Source organism: Giraffa tippelskirchi, chromosome 9, assembly GCF_054371585.1.
Source record: "Giraffa tippelskirchi isolate mGirTip1 chromosome 9, T2T-mGirTip1v1.2.pri, whole genome shotgun sequence".
Lineage (NCBI taxonomy): Eukaryota > Metazoa > Chordata > Mammalia > Artiodactyla > Giraffidae > Giraffa > Giraffa tippelskirchi.
Window position 1 is genome coordinate 73,120,203 of NC_137283.1, and position 26,891 is coordinate 73,147,093.

General features: G+C 43.3%; 2 long non-coding RNA genes across 2 annotated transcripts; one reads left to right on the forward strand and one right to left on the reverse strand.

The window, feature by feature from the left end:
* Positions 1–3,436: 3,436 nt before the first annotated feature.
* LOC145521952 (uncharacterized) lies at positions 3,437–8,950 on the reverse strand. The gene is made up of 2 exons (XR_014065766.1): positions 7,279–8,950; positions 3,437–3,720 (listed from the first exon to the last, which is right to left on the reverse strand). It is a non-coding gene; the product is annotated as an uncharacterized LOC145521952 (long non-coding RNA).
* On the forward strand, positions 3,453–9,758 carry LOC145521951 (uncharacterized). The gene is made up of 3 exons (XR_014065765.1): positions 3,453–4,099; positions 7,289–7,392; positions 9,289–9,758. It is a non-coding gene; the product is annotated as an uncharacterized LOC145521951 (long non-coding RNA).
* Positions 9,759–26,891: the final 17,133 nt, after the last annotated feature.

The window sequence follows — 26,891 nt, forward strand, 5'->3', positions numbered from 1 at the left end:
CAGAGCACATGGGCTCAGTAGCTGCTCCATGTCATGTGCAATTTTAGTTCCCTTATCAGGAATCGAATCTGTGTCTCCTGAATTGGCAGGTGGATTCTTAACCACTGGACCACCAGGGAAGCCCTTTCTGTCCGTTTTTGACTGAGTCGTTTGGGATTTTTTGATAATGAGTTATATGAGCTGCTTGTACATTTTGGAAATTAACCCCTTGTCAGTTTCATCATTTACAAATGTTTCCGCCCAGTCCCTAGGTTGTCTTTTCATTTTGTTTATGGCTTCCTTTGCTGTGCAAAAGCTTTTTAAGTTTAATTAGGTCTTATTTGTTTATTTTTATACTATTTATACACAAAGTTGTATAATTATAATGAATATAATCAGAAAATATATCAATTTATAAGTACATGTAATATATGATAAATATATTATTCTACAACTATTTGATGGAATAGTATTTAATAATGCCAAATTATGATGTACAAATAGACATATTTATTCACAAGGAAAGATGACAACAGTAGGTTAAGAGAAAAAAAGACAGTAGTATGTTTTACATATTACACAGTTTTCAGTTCAGTTCAGTTCAGTCGCTCAGTCGTGTCCAACTCTTCGTGACCCCATGGACTGCAGCACACCAGGCCTCCCTGTCCATCACCAACTCCTGGTTTCACACATTACAAAAAACTGTTTTACACAGTTTTACACATTATCTGAAAGCAATATGTAAAGTAAGATAATGTTTTTATAAAATACATGTGTGTATATACAGATGCTCATATGTAACACTGAAAATGTCTGAAAGAACAGAAAATAAGCATAGTTATGGTGAGATTATGGTGATTTTTAATACTTTTCAATAAAACTTACAAACAGGATACTTATAATAATGAAAAGAGTAAGTAAAATATTGGAAATATTCTGATATGTCTGGACCTGGCCTCATATGAGCCAATGTAAGTCCCCGATTGGGTTTAGGATTCCACTTCCTGGAGGAACAGTGGCAGTGCTACCGTGCCTTATTTTCAGACAAACGTTATTTCTCTTTTCCTGTAAGTTCTCAGTACACCTACGTATCCCTTTGAAACACTGAAGAGGAGCTTAAGCAATCTTCATCTTTACACGTTATCCTAAGAAAGACAATTAAAAAGTTCTAGAAACTAAAAATTCTGGCAGGAAGAGTGCACATCAACGTCCAACAACTGAGCATTTCTAGTCCAGCAAGAGAGAGAGACGAATCAATGTGACAGCACAACAGGGTACGGCGGGCATACAGGAGGGCTCCTCAGAAGGTGCCAGCCTGGCCCTGCAGCCCCTACCCCCGTCTCCTCCGGGATTCCTGGGGACACTCAAGGAGCTGAGGGTCTTGACAGACAGAAACCTATCGGCAAGGTCTGCAGACAGAAGCCAAGAGGACTCCACCCCATAAGCCTCAGTCCTCTGGTGCTTCGTCTGCAGCAAAAATATACCATCCTCTGAGCAATTTCCTCTGCCGCATGGTTGGGAACGACATCCCTGGATGCAGAGCCGAGGAGGGACGATTTCACCTCAGCCGGGCACCCGACACAGAGAAGCTGTTGGCACCCCATGATGCAGCAGACGTGCTTTCAGCCTACTGACCAGGGGCGAGTCCCGGAGAAGGAACAACTCTTGATTTAGAACGTCATCTCTCTTTCCTCCTGTCGCATACACACCCTGGATTCTGTAAAATGGATGTACTGTAGCCCATGCTTATTTATGAGGGTTTCTCTAATTATTGCAGAATCCCGGATGTAAATCCCTGCTGCCTGGGCGATTATATTGAAAAGCTTCCATGCTCTTTGTGCAGCTTCTCACACTGACATTAGTGGCTCATTAATATTAAAGGAAGCTGCAACATCGTATTAGCTAATCATACCGAAAACTATCTTTGGAATGTGTCAGGCATAGATCTGGCTTCTATTTTTACAGCTTGACGGGCAGGATAGGCTCATCTGACTATTTTTAAAACTATCTATCAATCCCACTTTATCGAGGAGAAATTTGTCCGCTTTATGATGCATGCTTTAACCAAGGTAAACATCACCCGAGATTAATATAATTTGAGTTGCTATTTTTGAGAAATAAAACAGGGCAAGTACACATTCTGTTCAGTTCTCCGGGCTCTCAGACCAACTTTTGTAAAGCTAAAGGGGGACATCCCTGAAGAGTTTGTGTAAGGTGAAAGCACACGGAACGCCCAGCATCCATCAGGTACCATGTACCTGCACCTTTCTGGGAGGTGCAGGCACATTTAACACAGGCCTGAATATTCCTCGGCACATGGAGTCATACCCCGTGGCTCCCCATTTGGTGATGTCCAGGGACCTTCAAAACTGAACAGAAGAACATCAAAGTCAGGGTACAGAGAATACGTTTTTATTGATTTCACCCCCTGGTCACTGCGCACACAGAGAAAGGACTTGAAAGACTCCTCCACTCGATGCAGTGTTTACCACATGAGTGATTGTTGTCATTGTGTCCAGGAAGAAATCAACCATTGCCACATGCCTGCTTCATAAGGCACCCTGTTGGACCTCATGAGAAAAGGTCACAGAGAACCTGCTCGTAGCCCCTACACACCTCCTGAGGGCCCAGAGAGACACTGGGATGCCATCAGCCAAAGAAGGCCTGGGTGGAGGTGTCTGCAGACACCAGGGCAGGCTTTGGAAGGGAGCCCTTATAAGAGCTGCTAATTTGAAGCCAGCCGAAAAGTCCAAGGGCTTCCCAGGCGGTTCAGTGGCAAAGAATCTGCCAGCCAATGCAGAAGATTCAAGAGATGCGGGTTTGATCCCTGGGTCAGGAAGATCCCCTGAAGCAGGCAATGGCAACCCACTCCAGAATTCTTGCCTGAAGAATCCCATGGACAGAGGAGCCTGGCGGGCTACAGTCCATGGGGTTGCACAGAGTTGGACACGACTTAGCAACTGAACAGCAAGAACAAAAATGTCCAAATGTTGCTGTTATCTTATACTCCTTAACTCTCCCTGAGTCTAGTTGTCTTACTCTCCAGAAGGCGACTCACCTGTGTTATCCAGCCTTTAAGTCAAACAGCCAAGACCCAAACCCTCACTCCAAATTCAGAATTCTTTCATTGTTTGAAAAAAGAATAATCTGAAGAGAAGCACGCTGCCTGCAGAAGTGGGTGCAATTTTTAATCTTTTTTTTTTTTTTTATAACTGGAGGGATTATGGAAGGATTTCATCCTCCATAAAAAGCCAGGGTTAAGTAGCAATTGATAACAGATGAATTGCTCTGGTGTAGCAAAGTCTGTGGAAAAAAGGCAGGTTTATAGTGTTTCTTTCAATACTTCCCCCACCCCCTGACGCTCCGCAAAGCTCTGTTTAACTCCTGTGTTATGTTAGTCTTTCAGTTGTGTCAGACTCTTTGTGACCTCATGGACAGTAGCCTGCCAGGCTCCTCTGTCCATGGAATTCTCCAAGCAAGAACACTGGAGTGGGTAGCCGTTCCCTTCTCCAGGGGATCTTCCCAACACAGGGATTGAACCCAAATCTCAACGCAGGGATCGAACCCAGATCTCTCGCATTGCAGGCAGATTCTTTACCAGCTGAGACACAAAGGAACCCTCAGAATACTGGAGTGGGTAGCCTATCCCTTGTCTAGCAGATCTTCCCGACCCAGGAATCGAACCAGGGTCTCCTGCATTGCAGGCAGATTCTTTACCAGCTGAGCTATTGGGGAAGCTCTCTAGGGAAGTCTATGATTAATTCTTACCATTATTTTAAGGTCTTTATTTATTTTAAAAAAAATTTGTGAATTTAGAAATGTTTGCATCTCTAATTTCTGGTATTTTGAGAAGGCTGACTTAGCTGGCGTCACAGTCCTGGTCCTCTAGAAGGCAGAGCCTGAAGCGAGGATTATGTTGCTAACAATTTATTTGAGTAGCTCCTGCCCAGGGCTGTGAGTGGAGAAGGAAGGAGAACATGATGGAAAGTGGCCCTCACGGACTGGACCGCCACGGCTCCACAGCTGGCTCTGCACAAACACAGGAGACTCTGGACAGACGTGTTCACTCAGCAAGGGGGACTTCTCCAGGACGGCCGAGGGGAAGAAGTGCCCCCAGGAGGTATCCACACACGAGACAGAGGAGCGGGGATTCTTCGTCCACCCCCCCCACCTCCCTCTTCTCTTTGAACAAGCTTCCCTCCTGTAGGAGGCTCAGTCCCCTCCTGAATCTCTCCATGGGTGCTCAGATCTCTTGCAGCCCCAGGGAGACGGCCAGCCCTGCTCCCTGCAATGATGTCTCTCCCGAGTCCAGAAGTGGGGCCAGGCCAGTGCAGGAGATAAGGGAGAGGCATTATTAAGAAAACTGGAGAAGGTATGCAGGATTTGTGTCCACCAGGGATGGTTTACACAGCACAGCTTCAATTTCTCTTAGCATCTCTCGTATTATTTAACGTGGTATCTTTTAAACAGTAAGTACTCTGATAGCTCTTCATTCAGTGAATTAAGAAGAGGTACAAGGCACCGCCGGATGTCCCTGGTGGCAATCACCACCACGTTTCAGGCTCAGAGTCTGTAGCAGGCAGAATAGCAGCCCCCAAAGACGTCCCTGCTCTAATCTTCAGAACCTGTGACTACGTTACCTTACACAGCAAAAGGGACTTGGTCAAAGCGATTCAGTTTGAGATGGGGATCTTGGCCTGGATTATCCAGGTGAAGTCAAGCTGATCACGTGCATGTGTGCATGCTAAGTCACTTTAGTCGTGTCCAATTCTTTGCGACCCCATGGACTGTATAGCCTTCCAGGCTCCTCTCTTCATTGGATTCTCCAGGCAAGTATACTGGAGCGCTTTGGCATGCCCTCCTCCAGGGGATCTTACCCACCCAGGGATCAAACCCCTTCCTCTTTTATTTCTCCTGTGTTGACAGGCAGGTTCTTTAGCCACCTGGGAAGCCCCAGGCTAGTCCTATGGATCCTTAAAAGTAGAAGGTGGAGGCAGGAGGCGGGTCAGAGTGATACGATGTGAAGACTCGACCTGAAGTCACTGCTGCGAAGGTGAAGGGAGGGGTCGCCAGCCGAGGAGTGGAGACCGCCATGAAAGGCAAGACAGAGACCCCATCCAGAGCCTCCGGAGAGGACGTCTTGCCTTTAGTCCAGAGAGACCTACGACAGATTGCTGACCTGCAGAACTCTAAGAACAAAACCGTGCTGTTGAAGCTGCTAAGTCTATGCTAACTTGTAAACGGTGCCAAAACACATGAATGCAGTGTCTGGGGGAAAAATTAGGCTCTTTTTCCAAGGCTGTACTGTCTGTCCTTCCATCACAAACATGAGTTCATTCTCACCATACGATCATTTCTTCCAGGTAATATGACTTAAAGAGCTCTGTTTTTATCTGATTTAAGTTTTATAACCTTTACAATTAGAAAAGTAGCATGTTATAATGTTTACTGATGCAAATTAAAAGCCATGTTCATGAGGAGAAGAAGCAGTAGGAGAACTTCTGAGATGGTGAAAGAGCCCTTTACAAGAGCTGGAAGAAAAAGAAAACGTGCAAATAGCATCATTGTTGGCCAGATATTTATATCAAAGAAAGCATACGTAAGAGCAAGGAGGTAATTTGGTGCAATATAGGTTTGATCCAATGTAAGGACAAAATTTCTAAAAATTCAGATACCTGTATAGGAAACACACTTGGGAGACAGCAATCATTCAAATGCGGCTGATAAACATTCGAGAGGAAATTTAAGTATCCAGTAGGTTATCGGACTGGATGACCTTTATCATTTTCTGACCTTGAAATTCTATGATGAATCTAAGAAATGACTTTATTGACTTTATTTATATTCATGACATGAAAAAAGAAAGAAAAACAGAACTTACAGGCTATGAATATGTCTACAGACATATGTAAAATGGAAGAATATAACGAAAAGTCAAGCTGAGATAAGAGGAAAATCCAAAATGAAATGTCTATTATACAAGCCATAGTTAGAACAATATATTAAGATTGATTCCGGTGAGGTATCTCTTTAAAAGAAAAACAAACAAAAAAATGTACTATATTCTTGAGATTACAGAGGCATAGTTAAAATAAGGAAGTGGTAGCAGGGAGGATTCAAAATATCAAAGAACTGTGTATACATATAGGAAGACATAAACATGATAAAGAGGAGATGGGTGACATTGATGATGATGGATGACACAATATTTTATAAAAGAAAAGATGATATTAGAGCTCTGGTTGACAAAAGGGAATGGCTTTGTCAGAATCTGCAATATGGGGAAAAAATAATAAAAAGCTAATCCTTGGACATAATGGCATGGTAAGAAGTGCACTTTAGGATAGGTTTTCTGAAAATTATGAAAGATGGCAATGACAAAACCATTGACCACAAGAGGTTTTAATTGACCAGAAATTGTTTAGAGGATATTCTATAGGAGAAACTGAAGGGAAATCTGTTTCCTAAATGTGCTGAAATGTGTCTACAGCCGTACATAAATTACTGAGCAGTCAACATCCAGAAAGCGCATTCACACTGTCATCCTTGGAAATGAATCAGATGTGTAACGAGGAGCAGGCCTGGAGCAGAGACGCTGTAAAAGCATTCCAGCCTGTCGACACAGTCTGCTGCGCTTCCTGGGATTAAGGCATGGCTCAGAGGTTGGCGTCCCTAACCTCTTTCTGCCTCATCTTTCTCTCTGTGCAAAAGGTCTGACTCACTGGGCTCTGTGTTTCTTACAGCCCAGAGTTGAAGAGGATGCTTGTTAGTGATAGCCATGTAATACTCTGTTGATCCCAATCCAATTTTCTTAACTGAAGCCTCACTGTGATCATTTATGCTCAGGTCTTTAAACTTTCACTTAAAATAATTTGAAACGTCCCTCTTCCTTACACATTCACACTTACTCATTTCTTGGCCTAATCTCACAGTTCACAGATTACTCTTAGGGTCTAGCTGGTAAGCGTACTCTAAAACAGCCTGGAGTTGTTTTCCACCTCACTCCATCACTCACCATTGGTTACATTGGTTTCTGGACCACAAGGAAATCTCTGAACCTGTGTTGGGTCTCCATTGCTGCATAACAGGAGTCAGAGAGGGGTATGCAGTCTGGTGAGACTGAAAAAGGAGAAAACAACTCTGACTCCATAACATCTGTTTCTTTTACTTTAACTTTTGTATTCTATTGTTTTTGTTACAAGATAATCGATAAAGGAAGGTTGCCTGTAGTTTACAGTAAACATAATGGCCCACTTCCAGGAACTCTGCCTCCCATGCAAAGAGTATTAATCTAAATACCTTTATTTAGCCCACAGGAAACATCCTGACCAGCCCACCTGTGAATGGCTGCAGGAAGTAAGAGATTGGCACACCTCATCTAGAGTTTCAGCAGTGGCCACAGGACTGGAAAAGGTCAGTTTTCATTCCAATAACAAAGAATGGCAATGCCAAAGAATGTTCAACCTACCATACGGTTGCACTCATTTCATATGCTAGTAAGGTTATCCTCAAAATCCTTCAAGTTAGGCTTCAGCAGTACATGAACCAAGAACATCCAGATGTACAAGCTGGGTTTAGAAAGGGCAGAGGAACCAGAGATCAAGTTACCAGCATTCATTAGATCATGCAGAAAGCAAAGGAATTCCAGGAAAACATCTTCTGCTTCATTGACTATGCTGAAGCCTTTGACTGTGTGGATCACAACAAATTGTGGAATATTCTTTAAGAGATGGGAATGCCAGACCACTTTACCTGTCTCTTGAGAAACCTGTATGCAGGTCAAGAATCAACAGTTAGAACTTTATATGAAACAACTGACTGGTTCTAAGTTGGGAAAGGAGTATGACAAGGCTGTAAATTTTTACCCTGTTATTTAACTTCTATGGAGAGTACATCATGGGAAACGCTGGGCTGGAAGACTCACAAGCTGGAATCAAGATTGCCAGGAGAAACATCAACAACCTCAGATATGCAGATGCTACCACTCTAATGGCAGAAAATGAAGAGGAACTAAAGAGCCTCTTGACGAAGGTGAAAGAGGAGAGTGAAAAAGTTGGCTTAAAACTCAACATTCAAAAAACTAAAGTCATGGCATCTGGTCCCATCACTTCATGGCAAATAGAAGGGAAAAAAAGTGGAAACAGTGACAAATTTTATTTTCTTGGGTTCCAGAATCACAGCAGACAGTGACTGCAACCATGAAATTAAAAGACTCCTTGGAAGGAAAGCTATGGCAAACAGTGTATTGAAACCTATGAAAAAGTGTATTGAAAGCTACGGCAAACAAAGACATCACTTTGCAGACAAAGGTCTGTATAGTCAAAGCTATGGGTTTTTTTTCCAGTAGTCTTGTACGGATGTGAGAATTGGACCATAAAAAAGGCTGAGCACTGAAGAATTAATGCTTTTGATGCTGGAGAAGACTCTTGAGAGTCCTTTGGACAGAAAGGAGAGCAAATCAGTCAGCCCTAAAGGAAATCAACCCTGAATATTCACTGGAAGGACTGATACTGAAGCTGAAACTCCAATAGTTTGGCCACCTTATGCAAAGAGCCATCTCATTGGAAAAGACCTTAATGCTGGGAAAGATTGAGGGTAGGAGGAGAAGAGGGAGGCAGAGGATACGATAGTTAGATAACATCACTGACTCAACGGACATGAGTTTGAGCAAACTCCAGGAGATAGTGAAGGACAGGGAAGCCTGACGTGCTACAGTCCATGAAGTCACAAAGAATTGGACACCTCTTAGCGACTGAACAGTGAGGACATCAACTCTAGAATCTGGCTGGAACCAGGAAATATTTGCAACAACTTATCACATTTTTTTACTTTGCCTCTTCACTTCACCCCTCTTTGTTCTGCAAAAGAAGATCCTAGCATCCAGGCCTGGGTAAGATGGCTCTTTAGGACACTAGTCTACCATCTTCTCATCTGCTGCCTCTCTGAATAAAGTCACTATTCCTTGACCCAACAGCTATCTCTCGATTTATTGGCCTGCTGTGTGGTGAGCAGTACAAGGTTGGAGTCAGTAACAAAAGGAAGCAGGAAGGGAGATTCCTTGAGAGTCTGTACAGAAATCCCTGTAGAGTCTAGATTCCCATCTGGAGCTCCACCCACCACCCCTCACCACCACCCCAGCACTGAGCGCACAGTGGGGATGTTTTACGCCTAGGCAGATGGAAGGCTCCTTCCTAAAGAAACTCAATTAACCATCTGGGAACGCACAAGGCTTTGGTGTGCACGTCAGGCCTGAGACTCTGTACACATGAACGCCTTGAGGTGAATTCCCTTATGATGCCTCTGTTACAGGTGGGGAGACTGAGGACGCAGTGTCCGCTGAGTCACTCAGCCAGGATCACGCGGTGAGTTGGGAGCAGAGCCAGGAGGTGAAGACCAGCAGGGTAGACAGATGCTGATCCCTGGGGGTGTGGGAGACCATGAACAAGGGCAGGCGGTGTGGGCTCTCGGACTGGGGGCCACCCTGTGCGAGGAGTCAGGAGGGGCTCCTGGGCTCTCGTGTGTCCTTGTCAACTGTCCCTTTCAGCCTCCTGAGTGCTCTGCCCCTCTGCTCTGACAGATCCATGCAGGTGTAACCAAAGGTCCTGTGCAGTCCAGGGAAGTTCTTCACCCCTTAATGTGTCTCACTCTGGAACTCAAGCTTTATCTCCCTGGTCATTGCTTTAAGGGGGGTGGGGGGAGTGTCTCAAAGAGTCAGATATGACTGAGTGACTAACACACACACGCACTCTCCCTATTAAACTACCATCTTTTTCACTTGCTTTCAGTTGCTTTATGTCCGTTTATTTAACTTATCCCTATAAAATCGGTAATGCCTGATGATACCTCTTTGTATGATGTATCAGCTGCTAATTGTCAGGAGAAAGTGACTCTGAGACATGCTGCGTTCGCCAGAGGAGGGGAAATGTGTGCACACAACACACACAAGCTGGGCTGGAGCAGCGGGAGGTGGTGGGGGGTGGGGGGAGGGGAGGCCGGGGGGGTAGTATTGCATCCTTAGAGCGAGTTTTCTTTCTCGTCAAAAGTTCAATCACTTTTTTCTCCCTTCCTCTAAACTAATCCTATGCATCGTTAAGAGGTTTTGATTAAAGGTTTATAGATCGAGTTGCTTGTGGTCAGTTCAGCAGATTTTATGGCAAATGTAATTCATTTTCTTTTTCTCTTGCTAATCAGGAAATCACGCCTGAATTAAAAGGTGTACAGTAAACAGACTCTTTGACAGAACTGTTCGACATAAAATGGCACTTCACATGCAATGCAAATGAATAATTAAATTTTTCTAAGAGCAGACCCTACTGTTAAAATATATGAGACTAAGGAAAGTAAGAGATGTTGGTAATGTCTTTTGAAGAAAGAATAACTGCCTACGCTAAAAAAAATATGCTCGCAAAGAAACTTATGGGAGGCAAACAAGTTAAAATCACAAGTATCCCTTACTTAAACGCCCTGATTTTAAATTCAGAAGCAAGTAAAGAATCATAAAAAATATATATTGTGAAAGCACCTCCAGCATAATCATTTCAGCATAAGGAATGTCATTTCCCCTTCAAGTCTTTTCTCTTCCTAACTGCTCTGCAGAGAGAGAAACCTCCTTCCACAGGGGAAACAGGTGTGGCTTGGATTGTGGGACCTGTGAGCCCTCTTCCAGGGTTTGTCCCATGTGATCTGGAAAGCGCCGAGTTAAAAGTTAGGGAAACACAGGTTCTAGTTGTGTGTCAGCTGGTAACACTGAGCAACTTCAATGGTTTAACACTTATGGGCCTCAGTCTCTTCATCTGTTAAAGTGAAGTGAAAGTCCCTCAGTCGTGTCCGATTCTTTGAGACCCCATGGACTGTCCGTGGAATTCTCCAGTCCAGAATACTGGAGTGGGTAGCCATTCCCTTCTCCCAGCGATCTTCCCAGCCCAGACATCGAACCCAGGTCTCCCACATTGCAGGTGGATTCTTTATCAGCTGAGCCACAAGAGAAGCCCAAGAACACTGGAGTGGGTAGTCTATCTCTTCACCAGGGAATCTTCCCCACCCAGGAATCGAACCGGGGTCTCCTGCATTGCCGGTGGATTCTTTACCAGCTGAGCTCTCAGGGAAGCCCACTCATCTGTTAAAGGAGACCACTTATGTTTTAATTTTAGTTTTATTGAATAACAGTTGATTTACAACATCAGTTTCAGGTGTACAGCAAAGTGGTTCTATGTATATTCTTTAGATTCTTTTCCCTTATAGGTTATTACAAAATACTGAGTATAGTTCCATGTGCTATACAATAGGTTCTTAATGTTTATCTATATTACATATAATAGTTTGTGTATTTTAGCCCAAACTCCTGATTTATCCCTCCCCTCATTTCCCGTTTGGTAACCACAAGTTTGTTTTCTATGTATGTGGGTGTGTTTCTGTTTTGTAGATAACTTCATTTGTATCTTTTTATTTTTAGATGATCTATGAGGCCCATTCTAGCTACAAATCTGACAGTCTGATGAGATCAGGGCCCCACCCTTATCACCTCATTTGACCTAATGATCATCTTAGAGGCCTTGTCTGCAAATCCAGCCACACTGTGAGCTTCGGGTTTCAATATATGAAGGGGGGGGGGGGAAGGGGGAGACACATTAAGTCCATAACAGATAGATGAGCGGTAAGTAAATAGATGACAGGGAGATCCGTCCTCCTCTCTCCCTTCCCACATCGTGGCGGTGGTTTAGTCACTAAGTTGTGTCCAACTCTTGCAACCCCATGGAGCCTGCCGCCCTGCTCTGTCTGTGGGATTTCCCAGGCAAGAATACTGGAGTGGATTATCATTTCCTTCTCCAGGGGATCTTCCCAACCAAGGATCAAACTTATGTCTCCTGCATTGCAGGTGGATTCTTTACCACTGAGCCACCAGGAAAGCCACCTGGCCAACCCCTAGTCTGTTCCAGTCTCAGCGTAGCCTTTACTCACTAGTGAGACCCTCCTTGACAGCCATCTCCTCTGGGCCCCCACCCACCCCACTTTACCAGCATGGATTACCCACACTGGGTTGTATGTGATGTGTCGGTGGTTGGGTCTATGTCCCCTCCTAGTCAGGGAGCTCTTGGAGGGAAGAAATGCTGACTTGTCATTCAGGCTCCTCCCAGGCCAAGGCTAAGTACTCACTGAACTTCTATGATCAAATAAATGAAAAGACATGGGTCTTAGAATTAGACAAACCTGTGTGTCATCAGTCTGCCACTATTTCTTAGCTGGGTGACCTTGAGCTACTTTTGGTTTTTGGATAATCTGAATGTCAGATCGCTGTCTACAAAAGTGAAAATGATGCTGCGTAATTTTCAGGGTTGCTGAGGGGATTGAGAAAAGCAGACACAAAAGTGGCCTGCACTGGGCCTGGTGCCTTTCCCCTCTCCCATAAATCTGAGATTGAATTAATCAGAAAACAGGTATTGAATACCAGAAAAAAAAAAGTACAAAGATTCATTCTTATTCAGATTTATGAAAAATAAACAGGATGTACTCTCACCAGCTGGGGCTAACCTGGAGGAAGACACAGTTTCACATTTTATACTTTCAAGAACTCTGTTAGTTTTTGTTGTTTTTTTTTTTTTGCCTGAAGAAACGACTGCTTTACAGGCAGCAAGGATAAACTTTCTGGTAGTTCAAAGCACTCTAAAGAATCACTGTGTGTTGCCACCAGTTAACCCGGCCAACTGAGGCACTGCCCAAAGGAGCCTTTTAATGGAGTGACTGCAAAGTCCCAAGCAGCACTTTTAAATGCTTGTAAAAATGAACATCCCACAGGGATGCATTTTTAAACACTTAGGGGTGTATGAACCCTTAAGAGCACAAAAGGAAATAGGGATTTGTTAACCATCTGGCACAGGCAGCTCTCTGCTGCAGAGACAACCCGGGAGCCAGGAGAAGCAGACCTTTCTGACGGCCCTGGGGCTTCACCAGTGACCCCACTGTGTTTGGGAAGAGTCCACAGGAGGCCAGAGAACCAGGATCAGCAAGGAACAAAGTAGGGAGAGGTGTAGCCCAGACCCCACCCCCCACAGCTCCCCAGACAGCCACCCTGACTCTGCTCACGGACCCCACTGGGCTCCAGGCTCTGCCTCCACCCCTTTCTCCACTTCTCAGGACTCTCCCTCAGGAATCATCAGTGCTCTTACGAAGCAACTGGTGATTCTTTTCAGCAAAATCTACCTCCTGCCGGGCGTTCTGATTCCCACAGATAAGGAGACCGGCCTGCATCTCCCATCTATTTCAGGAATCCTTCAGAATTTAAAGGGTATTTGGCCACTGTGTAGCCAAATGGCAACTGTCCTTTGCAGGGTCTACTAACTCTACCCGTTTACACAAAGGGGATTTTCCAGGAGGCCACAGCAATGGTGGGGGGACTTCTTATGTCTCTACCAGGCACATTTCACTGTGTTTACTGACCATTCAAGTCTGATTTTCTTAATTGATCAAATTGATCAGTTTCCTGCCACATTGTTTTCATTGTTCTATAAGGACATTGCCTGGCATTTATAATTGTTCCAGTTCCTCTAGCCACTTAACTGCTTTTCTCTTCCTTTTTAAAACCATTTCCAGATATGTCAAAAGCTGGGAGTCTGCATCTTCTTCTTCATCCAAGAATTAATCCCAGGGGTGATACCCCCCACGTTGTCACTGAACCAAACGAGTCAATAAACGTGGTAAAGTCAACCTACTGACCCTGGGCTGTGGTGAAGGAAAGTGCAGTGTTCACTACAGGCACCAAGCAAGGAGTCCAGGGCAGCTAGTGCTCAAAACCCCAAACTCCCAATGGGTTTCTGGGAAGCATTTTTAAAGGCCAGGTGGGCGAGTGTGATTGCAAAGTGTGTGCTCAGTTCTCTGGTTGGTTGATGGTGAGGTAAGAAGATGGTGTCACAGGGGTTAGCTTCATCATCCTCAGGCTCCAGTAGGTCTGGGGACTACATCCTCATGGTCATGAAGCAGTTAACATCTTCCATTTGGTGAGAGTCTGAGAGTCTCCGCATCTGTGAAACAACTCAGGAAAACATGCATCAGATGCTTTTATCTGGGTACTTCTGGGAGGAACTAGAGAAGGAAGTAGGGGGGAGTGGTGTGTCCTGGGAGGCCCCCAAATGGTCCTGCTCTGTTACAAAGTTACAGGAAAATACACAGCTGAGGTTCAGCCTGACTCACTCAGAAGTGACTGTGCTTTGTGTCAGGATGCTTGATTACAGAGCTCAGTGAAGCCAAGCATCTCACCCTCTCAGATTCAAAGATCATTTAAATGGATGACTGTATATGTGACTCTCATCACAGAAATCCGGGATCAGTTACGGAAGTTAGTCGATCCTGAAATTTATTTGCTATCCGACACAGCTGTTTACTTTCACTTTCAGATTTCATAGTCAGCTGGAAAATGTATGTAACTTCCTCCCCAGATAGCCATCACCAGGTGTAACCTTTCTTGCCAAGAGCCTGCAATAGTTTGGTATCTGCTGTAGATCTTGGCACTGGAGGGGTAACTAAAGTTCTGCAACAACCCTGCTGTGAAAAGTAACATAGGCTGGTTCACTCAAATTCATTTCAACCGCAGCCCCTTTTCTTCCTTGAGTATTGGTGCTACAAAGTTCAAATTCACCTTTTCTGACTACCAAACCACTAAAAATCTCAGCCTGTGCACAGTTCAAGTCAAAGTGGTAAAAGCAGACTTCCACGAGTATCTGAGCAAGTCTCTGATTCCCTGGTTCAGGCACCACCCCAGCCTCCTTCCCCCGTTTCTTCTTACCTGAGTTAGGGACGTGTTGCCAGGAGCTGCAGCAACCACTGAGGGACCACAAAGCAGGAAATGAAGAGAACTTCAAAGTGGACTCAGATATAACTTGAGTCTCAGAACCACCACCTACTCTGGACTTGCTGCATGAAGCACAAAATGATAATAATCATAAATAAATAAATGTACCCATATGTGTTTAAGGCTCTATTAGTCTGGCTATATGTTATGAACAACTAGAAGCAACCCCTTCCTTTACAGTTTGATAAATGAGAAGTTATTAATCTCCTCTGCCGGGCACACAATCAACTTGAGGTGCTGAGGCTGAGTGCTGTCCTATGGTGCCCAGGTGACTCAGTAGGAAAGAGTCCACCTGCCAAGCAGGAGACATGGGTTCAGTCCCCTGGAGAAGGAAATGGCAGTCCACTCCAGTATTCCTGCCTGGGAGATGCCATGGACAGAGGAGCCTGGTGGGCTACAGTCCATGGGGTCGCAAAGAGTCAGACACGACTTACCAACTAAACAAGAACAACGTGATGGCACAACACCGCGGTGGTCTCTGCCTAAAATAATAGTATGAATTTAAAGGGTATTTATCCTCAAAAGCAAAACATCACTAAACCTAGCATACTAAGGAGTCTTTTAGATGCAATATTGTCACTACATGCTTATATGGTGATATCACCCTGGATATAATCATTCTCATAATGAGCAGGAGAGAAGCTGGAAGCTGGAAGACATTTTACAATCATGAGTATATTGGAAGCTACTGATTTTGCAACAGTAATTATTCTGATGAGTAACTGTCCTCATCCCCATTTATAAGTTCTTTAGAAGCAAGAATTGGGTACAATACTTGCTTTTGCTAAGCGATCAAGACGTGTTCATTGGTGCTTTTTGGAAGGCAGAGGGGGTGATTTTTGCTTGACTAAATCTGTTCTTTTGTGAATCAGAGTCAACCGTCCTAAAGGTTTTGATTTCTCATACAGTAATTAATCTTGTCCAACAACAAATAGTTTCCAGGTGCCATTGCAGTCCAGGCCTATGGTCAGCACCATACAGCACAAGGCAGTCAACACCAGGTCTCACCCAGGAAGCAAACCTTCCAGCTGTGGAGACAAAGTTAGTGCACCTGATACGATCAGAGAGCAAAACTGGACAGCATAGAATTTATGCTGAACACTCTGCCGTAGACAATGTAAGGACGTAGAGAAGGAGAAATAGAGGAACACTTAACACACAGGCTACTTTCTGCACATGGACCTACAAGACATGTATAAATTGGTGTTTTCATGCTTTAATATACCTAGCATTGAGTCAGTGACTCAAATGGGGTGGACAGTAAGAATAACATATACCTAAGAGATGATACGTATATGAATACAGTATGTGGGCAGGAGGATAGGGGAAGTGTCTGAGCCTTTGACTAGAAATTAGAGAGCACCATGCTGAGAGGCTTAGTACAGTGTGAGTAACCCCCGTGTACAAAGCTCTCACAAAGCTCCATTGTTAAAGTCTGAGTACCTCCCAAGTGTCTCTCATGTTTTATTGTTTTATGACTTTCATAGTTAAACACATATTTGAGCTCAACTATTTTTAAAATATCAAGTTGTTTGTGTATTTAAAACTAGAATATCTTAAAATTGTTCTGGGCAGAAGCAAATCTAAATTTTCTCTAGGAAAAGGTAACTTCATCCTAAGTGTCAAATTCTTCTGCAGTTTTACTAATACAATGCCTAGCACTCCATCAAAAATAACTAGTCAGTACATATGTTCACCAAGGATATTCTTAGCCACACTACTGGTTAAAACCTCAAAGTGAAATCTGTAAATAGTAGAATGCTAAATTAACTTGCCTGGAGAATCCCATGTACAAAGGAAGCTGGTGGGCTACAGTCCATGGGGTTGGAAAGAGTTCGACACAACTGAGCAACTAACACACACACATAAACACAGTAGAATTCTAAGTAACAACGGGAATGAAAAAGCCACAACTACTACATGAAATAGTATGGATGAAGCTCCCAAACATAATGTTAAGTAAAAAATCAAAACATACAACAACTTGTATACAACTGATATAAAGTCCAAATTCAAGAAAAACTCAAACATTCCATGACATGACAGGGTAATGCCTCTGCTTGGGTGGGAGGAGTAGAAGAGAAGGAAGAGATAGTTTCTGGAAAGGTTCAAACAGGGCTTCTGGAGTGTTGGTAACGATGTTGTTTTTAATTTAGGTGAAAGTTACATAAATGTGCTTAGTTTGTGGAAATTTATCATACTATATGCTTATACACGCACTTTACTGTTTGGATAGCATACGTCAATATTTTTTTTAAATAACAAGGTATACAAAGGTATAAGTGATTAAAATCTTACCCACCCCCTCGCCTGCAAAAGAACAATATTTCCACCCATGATGCTCCAGCCAAATATTTTTGTTATCAGACATAGACTTTAAAATAACAGGTTTTACATTAAGGGAGAGATCAAAGACAATTTTTTGGAGTTCTGAAAACTATACAAAAAAGAAAAAATTGAGAATTCTAGCCTGAAAAATACAAAAACCAAAACAAAGCATTCAATTAATGCATTTAGCGAAGATCAGACACAGATGTAGGAAGAATACTGATTCCTCCTACATCCATGTAACTGGTAAATAAGAAAGAAGAAATTGCTCAGTATCAACTATGGAAACTCAAAAAAGATGAAAAATACAGAAGAGAGGGAAGGGACATAAAAGATCCAGTGAGAAGTCCTAAATAGGTGTAAATCAAATCCCATTAGTGGAGAGAGAGAGAGTATGTTAAAAACAGTATTTGAGGAGATGATGGCTAAGAGATTGTTCTAAAACAGATTAAAAACATCAAGCCAAAAACTCAAGAAGTCCGACAAATTTTTAAAAGAATTAAAAAAAAAAATGTTCAACAGACCATAATAAAGCTGCCAAAGACAAAGGGAAAATTCCTAAGAGCAGCCAGAGAGAAAAGACTGCTTAGCTTAAGAAAAAAAGAGAGAGAGAGATAAAACAATTACACTGACAGTTCAGTTGTTAACATAAGAATTGGCAATAGAAGCTGGAAGCAAATGAAATAATGCATTTAAGTGCTGAAAGGAAATGACTGGTAACCCATAATTCTATACACCATAAGAAGAGCTTTCACAAATGAATGTAAAATGAAAATATGTACAGACAAAGAAAACCAGAAGATCTGTCATCAGCAGACCTGCACTAGATAAAATGCTAAAAGACATTAGTCAGCCCCAGTGAAGATGTTCCCATAGAAAGGTCAGGGATATAAAAAAGCAATGAAAGGCAACTCATGGCCTCAGAGGGATCTGTTGAGATAAGCCTCATCTGCTCTTCCTTGTTGTCAACCATGCCTCTGTTTTGATGATAGAGAGGGTGGACAGTGACCCCTTTCTCATCCTCTGGGTTGTGCTGCTGGGGACAATCAAGCCCACACCACACGGTCAAATGTGAGTCCAAGAAACATCTCTAGAATGGTTCAGGGCGGTTCCACGTCCAAGACTCCAAGTAAAAGTGATTTCCATAGAGAACAAATCAATACCTCTGAAATCTAGCCCCACTTACTGGACATAAGCAACAACATTCTCTGCCTCCAAACAGGTTCCATCTCATTCCAGCCATTGGGTTGCTGGGGAGGTGATGCGGCTGAAGCTCCTGCTGACGCCTGAGAGGCCATTATGCCAGATGCCAAAACCTCCCTGAAGATACTGGTTTTCTTGAGCACATCACTCCACAGTCCAGCATCCAGTCTCAGCATGATGTACTTTAAAATCCCCTTATTCCCTCCAGCATGCCTTTTCCTCCTGGTTCATTATTTCAGCTTTATCTGAATTTCTCAAAACTGCCTTTTAACAGCCTGTTTCCACTGCCTCCAATTCATTCCTCAGCCTGACTCTCTCCACTCCTCCACAGATGCTACCTTTTCCCCCTCGCTCCTGAGTGCCTTCATTTCCAAAAGGAATTTGTAGCCTTGATACTCATCTTCGGTGACACGAAACCGGGTGTCTAGTCTTCTGAAAGGTTAGCACTCCTCACAGGAGTCACAGGAAGGACTGCACAGAAAGTCGTGTCCTCAGGAACCTTCGGAGTGAAGCTGAATGAAGCCACTGCAAACTGCCTAGACATCATCCCCCAACTGCATCCCAGAGGGGCCATCTGAGAATCCACCTGCAGACATCCAGGTTTCTCCCTGGAGTTGGATCCCCTGGAGTTAGGGTCAACCTCCAGGGTCTTCTCTGGCTCCTCCTGTACCACACTGAGCCACAGAGCCAGGGGACCCTGGCAGGTGCCCAGACACTTGACTCCACCATCCACTTTCAGAGGCCAGCACGTATGCTGTGTGCTTAGTCGTTCAGTCATGTCCGACTCTTTGCAACCCTATGGACTGTAGCCCACCAGGCTCCTCTGTCCGTGGGGATTCTCCAGGCAAGAATACTGGAGTGTGTTGCCATGCTATGCCCTCCTCCAGGGGATCTTCCCAACCCAGAGACCAAACCCAGGTCTCCCGCATTGCGGGTGGATTCTTTGCCATCTGAGCCACCAGGGAGGCCCAAGAATACTGGAGTGGGTAGCCTATCCCTTCTCCAGGGGATCTTCCTGACCCAGGAACCGAACCAGGTCTCCTGCATTGCAGGCGGATTCTTTACCAGCTGAACTAGTGCTAGCAAATGCCCTGTTCTCAGGACGTGGAGGTACTACCGGATTTACACTCTCCCACCTTGACCCCAGCTCCCCCTGGCTCCTCAATTCCGGAGCTTTAATCTCCCCTTCTGAAACAGGGATCATCTAGAACCACAATACTAAATAGCACCTTAACACTTACAAACGTCACCTTCACACTCCCTTAAAACTAGTAATTTCTTCCTAATTCCACAATTTTATAATCTCCTGTGCTCCTGCTAATCCAAGGATTTTTCTAAAAGGGAAATCTAATCATTCACTGACCCTAAAACTTTCCATGATGCTCTTTCTTGAGGCAAAACGATCTTAGTTACACAATGTGCTTCTGCGCCGGCACTCCCAGGATCTGCCTGGTCAGTGTCCTCGGGTTCAGGTCCAGGTTTGTTGTTCAGGGCCCTTCTCGCCTGTCCAGCCCCATCTCTTACCATCCTTGGCTCCTCCATTCCTCTACTCCACGTCTCACCCCTGCAGAACTGCCTCTGAACACTCACATTGTTTCATCCATCTGGAGCATTCTTCTTTATCCTCAGTCTGGCTAACTGCCACGCATCCTCCACTTAGACGTCACCTCCTCCAGAAAGTCTTCCTTGCCTTCCAAAACTACTTTCAGCGTAAATAAGCACAGTGCACCTCCCTCATCACACAGAATTTTTTTGAAGAATGTGAGAAAAAAGAGAATGAATGGGAGGTAGGAAAGCAGAAGAAGCCTAGATATTTCTAAAAGAGTGCCAGCTAAAGGATGGGGGTAGGGCAGCATGAAAACCAGATATAAGGAGTATGAGATTGCAGTCATGGCAACTGAAGTCACAGGGAAAGGGCTACTGTTGATGGCCTTGGGTCCCTAAGGAACGGTGAGAGTTTTAGTCTCTATTATTATGACAGGTAACATCTACTGAGTACTCACCACACACGGGATGCGGATGTAAGTCCTTTGTAAATGAAGAAACAAGGGGACGACCAGCCTACAAAACTGGATTTAAGGAGGCACATTTTTTTCTTTAACACGAGGGAAGGTATTTAACCAGAAGTTAGTGTATCTAGACATGGGGTTGGCAGAGTGAAGAGGCAGCAGGCTCCTGCCTGCTGGCTCTTGCATTTTCAAGGAGAAATGAATGTCGTCTGAGCGTGGGTGGGGCTGGGAGTGGGGTGTGGAGGACCTTGGAGCAGTAGAGAATTCTTGAACTCTGCTTGCATTATTTCAGGATATCTCATCCATAGATGCTTCTCTTAGACCTGAGGACTCAGAGCGTGGTCCATGCATCAGGGCTGGTCTGCACTTATTAAGGACAGAAGTTGAAGGTAAGTATTCAGAGACTTTTCCAGCAAGGTGGCATTGCTGTGTAGCCAAGTGCATGAAACAAGCTCCTTGCCACAATAAAGAGGGCCTAAATGAGTTCAAATGTCAGAGAACTCACCAATGTGGCAATAACATAGGCAATTTTAAAAATAGTAACTACTTTACAAGACAGAAATAGACTCACCGACATAGAAAACAAACTTATGGCTACCAAAGGGAAAGGAAGGGGAGAGATAAATTAGAGTTTGGGATTAACATGTACACACGACAATTATAAAACTGATAAGCAATGAGGACCTGCTGTATAGCACAGGGAACTATACTCAACATCTTGTAATAACCTATAAGGGAAAAGAATCTGAAAAAGGATAAATATGTAAAACTGAACATTCCGCAGTACACTTGAAGCTAACACAATATTGTAAATCAGCTATACTTTAATTTTTTTAAAAAAAAGTTTTTTAAAATAATAATAACCAGAGAGTTTGAGAAGCATGGGTTAGGGTGGAGAAAGGAGCAAAGCCCTGGAAGTCTGCACAGTGAATTCCCACAACGATCCCACATGACTGCTGGTGTCACATGCCAGAGACAAGGAAACACAGCTCCTCTGGAGATGGCTTTGCACCTGCTGCGAGGGGCTGGAAATGAACAAGCGTGGTTCACACAGAACCTGGAGGAAGCAGAGGGGCAAAAACGGAGGCCTCAGAATGAGGAGACCCTGCTTCCACTTTCAGCTCTGCTTCTGACAACCTCTGCAGTCTTGAGCACCTTTAATTCCTTTGAGCCTTGTGGGCTCATCTGGTAAAAAAAATTATATGAGGAATAAGAGGGGAGAGGGGTTTTGCCCTGGATAATCTTAAGGCTTTTGTACTGTATCACTATCCAAGCAATAATCCAGAGAAATTCCACGCATAAACACTAAAGCAGGTTTAACTTACAGTGCTCAAACAACCATGATAGAAACACAAATTATAGCTTTCTTTTCCTGTTTGTTCAGGTTTTTTAAAAAAAAAATTACATTTCAAAAATCTTATCAAAGCATAGTTCATTTACAGTGCTGTGTTTATATATATATGTGTGTGTGTGTGTATATAAATATATATACATATACTCTTTTTCAAATACTTCTCCACTATAGGTTATTACAAAATATTGAGTATAGTTCCCTGTGCTATCCAGTAGGCCCTTGGTTTTTTTTAACTTTAAGCTTTTTATTTTGTATTGGGGAATAGCCAATTAACAATGCTGTGGTAGCTTCAGGGGAACAGCAAAGAGATTCAGGCACACACATACATGCATCCACTGTGTCCCGCACACCCTCCCATCCAGGCTGGCGCATAACACTGAGCAGAGTTCCGTGTGCTTCTCTATTTTATATACAGTAGTGTGTGTCTCTTAATTCCAAACGCCTACTTTATCCCTCCCACGCCATTGCCCTTTGGTAACCATAGTTTTCCGTCTCTGTGAGTCTGTTTCTGTTTTATAAATAAGTTCATTTGTTTCATTCTTTCAGACTCCACTACAAGCGAAATTAGATATCTGTCTTTCTCTGACTGACTGCACTTAGTACGATCATCTCTTTCGGTTGTGGTCCCATCTAAAAAGGGATCATGTGTTCCTTATAAGGGAGCTGAGGAAATAGCAGAATAATTGCCCATTATTTCTTCAATTTATACTGCAGATGAAATATTCTTTTCTTCCAGAGGAGATGGTGTGTTCCTGGTGTATTTTGCTCATGAGAAATCTTGCTTATATTTATATATAGAAAATCATTGGAAAAAATAATTGCCCACACACATCCTAAGTTCCATGTCTAACTATTGCTATATTAAGCCCTCCTTGTCTTGGCTCTTTAAGAGCTGGAAGAAAAACATAATATTCACTTAATAAGTACATGGTATATTCACTTATAGATACAGCATTTTGGGTTTAATGATGGTGTTCGGGTTTTCCTACACCCTGATTCTTCTGCTACTCTGTCATTTGACAGTTTATCTTTTGTGTGGCCTGTGGAGGAATCGAAGAGCCCTGAAGAGCATACATTACCCTCCTCATAAAGAGTTAGATAATGAAGGATCCAGTTTGAGTCAGAGCCCAAACGTTTCTATTTTGGTGAGAACATTTCATTATTTTTATAGAGGAACTAATAAAATGCTATTGTGTAAATGCTTCTCAGTGGCTCTTAGACTGTCCTGCGAACTTCCTTTACTCACTTTCAGTTCAGTTCAGTCGCTCTGTCATGTCCAACTCTTTGCAACCCCATGGACTGCGGCACACCAGGCCTCCCTGTCCATCAGCAGCTCCTGGAGCTTGCTCAAACTCATGTCCATCCAGTCAGTGATGCCATCCAACCATGTCATCCTCTGTTGTCCCCTTCTCCTCCTGCCTTCAGTCTTTCCCAGCATCAGGGTCTTTTCCAATGAGTCAGTTCTTCACATCAGGTGGCCAAAGTATTGGAGCTTCAACTACAGCATCAGTCCTTCTAATGAACATTCTAGACTGATTTCCTGTAGGATTAACTGGTTTGATCTGCTTGCAGTCCAAGGGACTCTCAAGAGTCTTCTCCAACACCACAGCTCAAAACCATGAATTCTTTGATGCTCAACTTTCACTATAGTCCAACTCTCATATCCATACATGACTACTGGAAAAACCAAAGCTTTGACTAGACAGACCTTGGATGGCAAAGTAATGTCTCTGCTTTTTAATATGCTGTCTAGGTTGGTCATAGCTTTTCTTCCAAGGAGCAAGCATCTTTTAATTTCATGGCTGCAGTCACCGTCTGTAGTGATTTTGGAGCCCAAGAAAATAAAGTCTCTCACTGTTTCCATTGTTTCCCCATCTATTTGCCATGAAGTGATGTGACCAGATGCCATGGTCTTAGTTTTCTGAATGTTGAGCTTTAAGCCAACCTTTCACTCTCCTCTTTCAATTTCATCAAGAGGCTCTTTAGCTCCTCTTTGGTTTCTGCCATAAGGGTGGTGTCATCTGCATATCTGAGGTTATTGATACTGATATTGATTCCAGCTTGTGCTTTATCCAGCCCAACATGTCACACGATGTACTCTGCATATAAGTTAAATAAGCAAGGTGACAATATACAGCCTTGACTTATTCCTTTTCCTATTTGGAACCAGTCTGTTGTCCCATGTCCGGGTCTAACTGTTGTTTCTTGACCTGTGTACAGGTTTCTCAGGAGGCAGGTCAGGTGGTTTGGTATTCCTATCTGTTTAAGAATTTTCCACAGTTTGTTGTGATCCACACAGTAAAAGGCTTTGGTATAGTCAATAAAGCAGAAGTAGATGTTTTTCTGGAACTCTCTTGCTTTCTCGATGATCCAACAGATGTTGGCAATTTGATCTCTGCCTTTTCTAAATCCAGCTTGAACATCTGGAATTTCACAGTTCACATACTGTTGAAGCCTGGCTTGGAGAATTCTGAGCATTACTTTGCCAGCGTGTGGGATGAGTGCAATGAGTTACTCACTTTAGTTTAAAGAATATCTCCAATTGAACTGTGATGAAAAGCAACCTAAGATTGCTTTCCACAGAACAAACTAATAAGTCCTTAAATGAAAACGCCTCTCTTTGTAATCTTATGTCTTGGTAGGTATTACAGAAACTCTTTGGCTTCCATTTAAATAAGATGCTAATTTATGCTGCTAAGTCGCGTCAGTCGTGTCCGACTCTGTGCGACCCCATAGACGGCAGCCCACCAGGCTCCCCCATCCCTGGGATTCTCCAGGCAAGAGTACTGGAGTGGGTTGCCATTTCCTTCTCCAGGGCATGAAAGTGAAAAGTGAAAGTGGAGTCGCTCAGTCGTGTCCGACTCAGTGACCCCATGGACTGCAGCCCGCCAGGCTCCTCCATTCATGGGATTTTCCAGGCAAGAGTACTGGAGTGGGGTGCCATTGCCTTCTCCATGCTAATTTATTCCTTTACATAATTTTTATAAGAAGATAATAAACCTAGATTCAAGATCATTTTCTAATCTGTGGTTTAATATTTACATACTTGAAATGCTGGTTGGCTGCCAGCATCTGGTCAGTGTCATATTGTGTATTTCCAGATATGCTATCATATATCCAGTTTGGAATAATAAAAAGTAGATTGTGTCCATTCTCTTTCAACAGAAGCAAATGCCACAATTTTCACTCAGTAACCATTTTAGAAGATTGAAATACAATCAATGAAAATAAATTAATCATTTTTGCCATTTACTTAATCTACACAGTAATGTTAATTATCAGTTCAGTTCAGTTCAATCTCTCAGTGGTGTCCGACTCTTTGAGACCCCATGGACTGCAGCACACCAGGCTTCCCTGTCCATCACCAACTCCCAGAGTTTACTCAAACTCACGTCCATTGAGTCGGTGATGCCATCCAACCATCTCATCATCTGTTGTCCCCTTCTCCTCCCACTTTCAAGCTTTCCCAGCATCCGGGTCTTTTCAAATGAGTCAGCTCTTTGAATCAGGTGGCCAAAGCGTCAGTCCTTCCAATGAATATTCAGGACTGATTTCCTTTAGGATGGATGGGTTGGATCTCCTTGCAGTCCAAGGGACTCTCAACAGTCTTCTCCAACACCACAGTGTAAAAGCATCAATTCTTCAGAGCTCAGCTTTCTTTATAGTCCAACTCTCACATTCATACATGACTGCTGGAAAAACCACAGCTTTGACGAGATGGACCTTTGTTGGCAAAGTAATGTGTCTGCTTTTTAATATGCTGTCTAGATTGGTCATAGCTTTTCTTCCAAGGAGCAAACGTCATGTTAATTATACCCAAATGAAAATGTCTCGGTTCTGAACTTGTTCCCTGAAAACATTACATCTGAGATTTTTTTTTAATTTTCTGGTTTTATTTGGATAATCAGAAGGTTAAAAAACAAAAACAACCAGAATTTTAGTGTGATTATATTGATAACTCTGTATATGGAATCTGAGGTTTGGGTTTTACCAAGGCAAAAGGAGCCCAATCTCAGTTCCCTTTAACACTGAAGCTACAGCCCCCAGTGTCAATTGTTCTTAGTTTCTTTAAAAGGGTAAAAAGGGTGCCTTGGGGGCTGGAAGCCTAGGAAAGCTACATATGGAAATGCAGAAGTTGAGTAAAAAGATAATTGAAAAATAAGGAAAAAAACTGTAACATTCACCAGCAATCTGAAGATCTAGTTCCTCTTATTTCTAAAACTTCTCTATTTGATCTCAAATCCATGACCATAAAATTGTTTGGACATTTTATGACTAAAGCCCCAATATACTAACTTGAAGCAGTACAAGGTGACCTCTGCTTGAAGGAATTTACCATTTATATCACAGTTTTTCAGAATTTCTATTATCCGTATGGCCATATTTGAAGGGAAATTTTTGTAAATTAAAATCCCCAGGGAGGGATAAATTAGGAGTTTGGAATTAACATATACACACTGTGCTATGCTTAGTCGCTCAGTCATGCCCAACTCTTTGTGACCCCATGGACTGCAGCCTGCCAGGCTCCTCTGTCCATGGGGATTCTCCAGGCAAGAATACTGGAGTGGGTTGCCATGCCCTCCTCCAGGGGATCTTCCCAACCCAGGGATCGAACACAGGTCTCCCACATTGCAAGCAGATCCTTTGCCATCTGAGACACCAGGGAAGCCCAGGAATACTGAAGTGGGTAGCCTATCCCTTCTCCAGGGAATCTTCCTGACCCCAGAATCGAACCAGGTCTCCTGCTTTGCAGACAGATTGTTTACCAGCTGAGCCACCAAGGAAACACCATATACACACACTGTGAAAAGTAAAGTGAAAGTGAAAGTCACTCAGTCATGTCCAACTCTTTGCAACCCCATGGACAATGCAGTCCATGGAATTCTCTAGGCCAGAATACTGGAGTGGGTAGCCTTTCCCTTCTCCGGGGGATCTTCCCAACCCACGGATAGAACCCAGGTCTCCCGAATTGCAGGCGGATTCTTTATCAACTGAGTCAAAAGGGAAGCCCATACACACACTATTATATATAAAATAGATAATGAACAAAGACCTATTGTATAGCACAGGGAACTCTATTCAATGCTATGTAATGATCTATATGGGAAAATAATCTAAAAAAGACTGAATATATAGATACCTATCTATATATACATATGTATATATGTAACTGAAT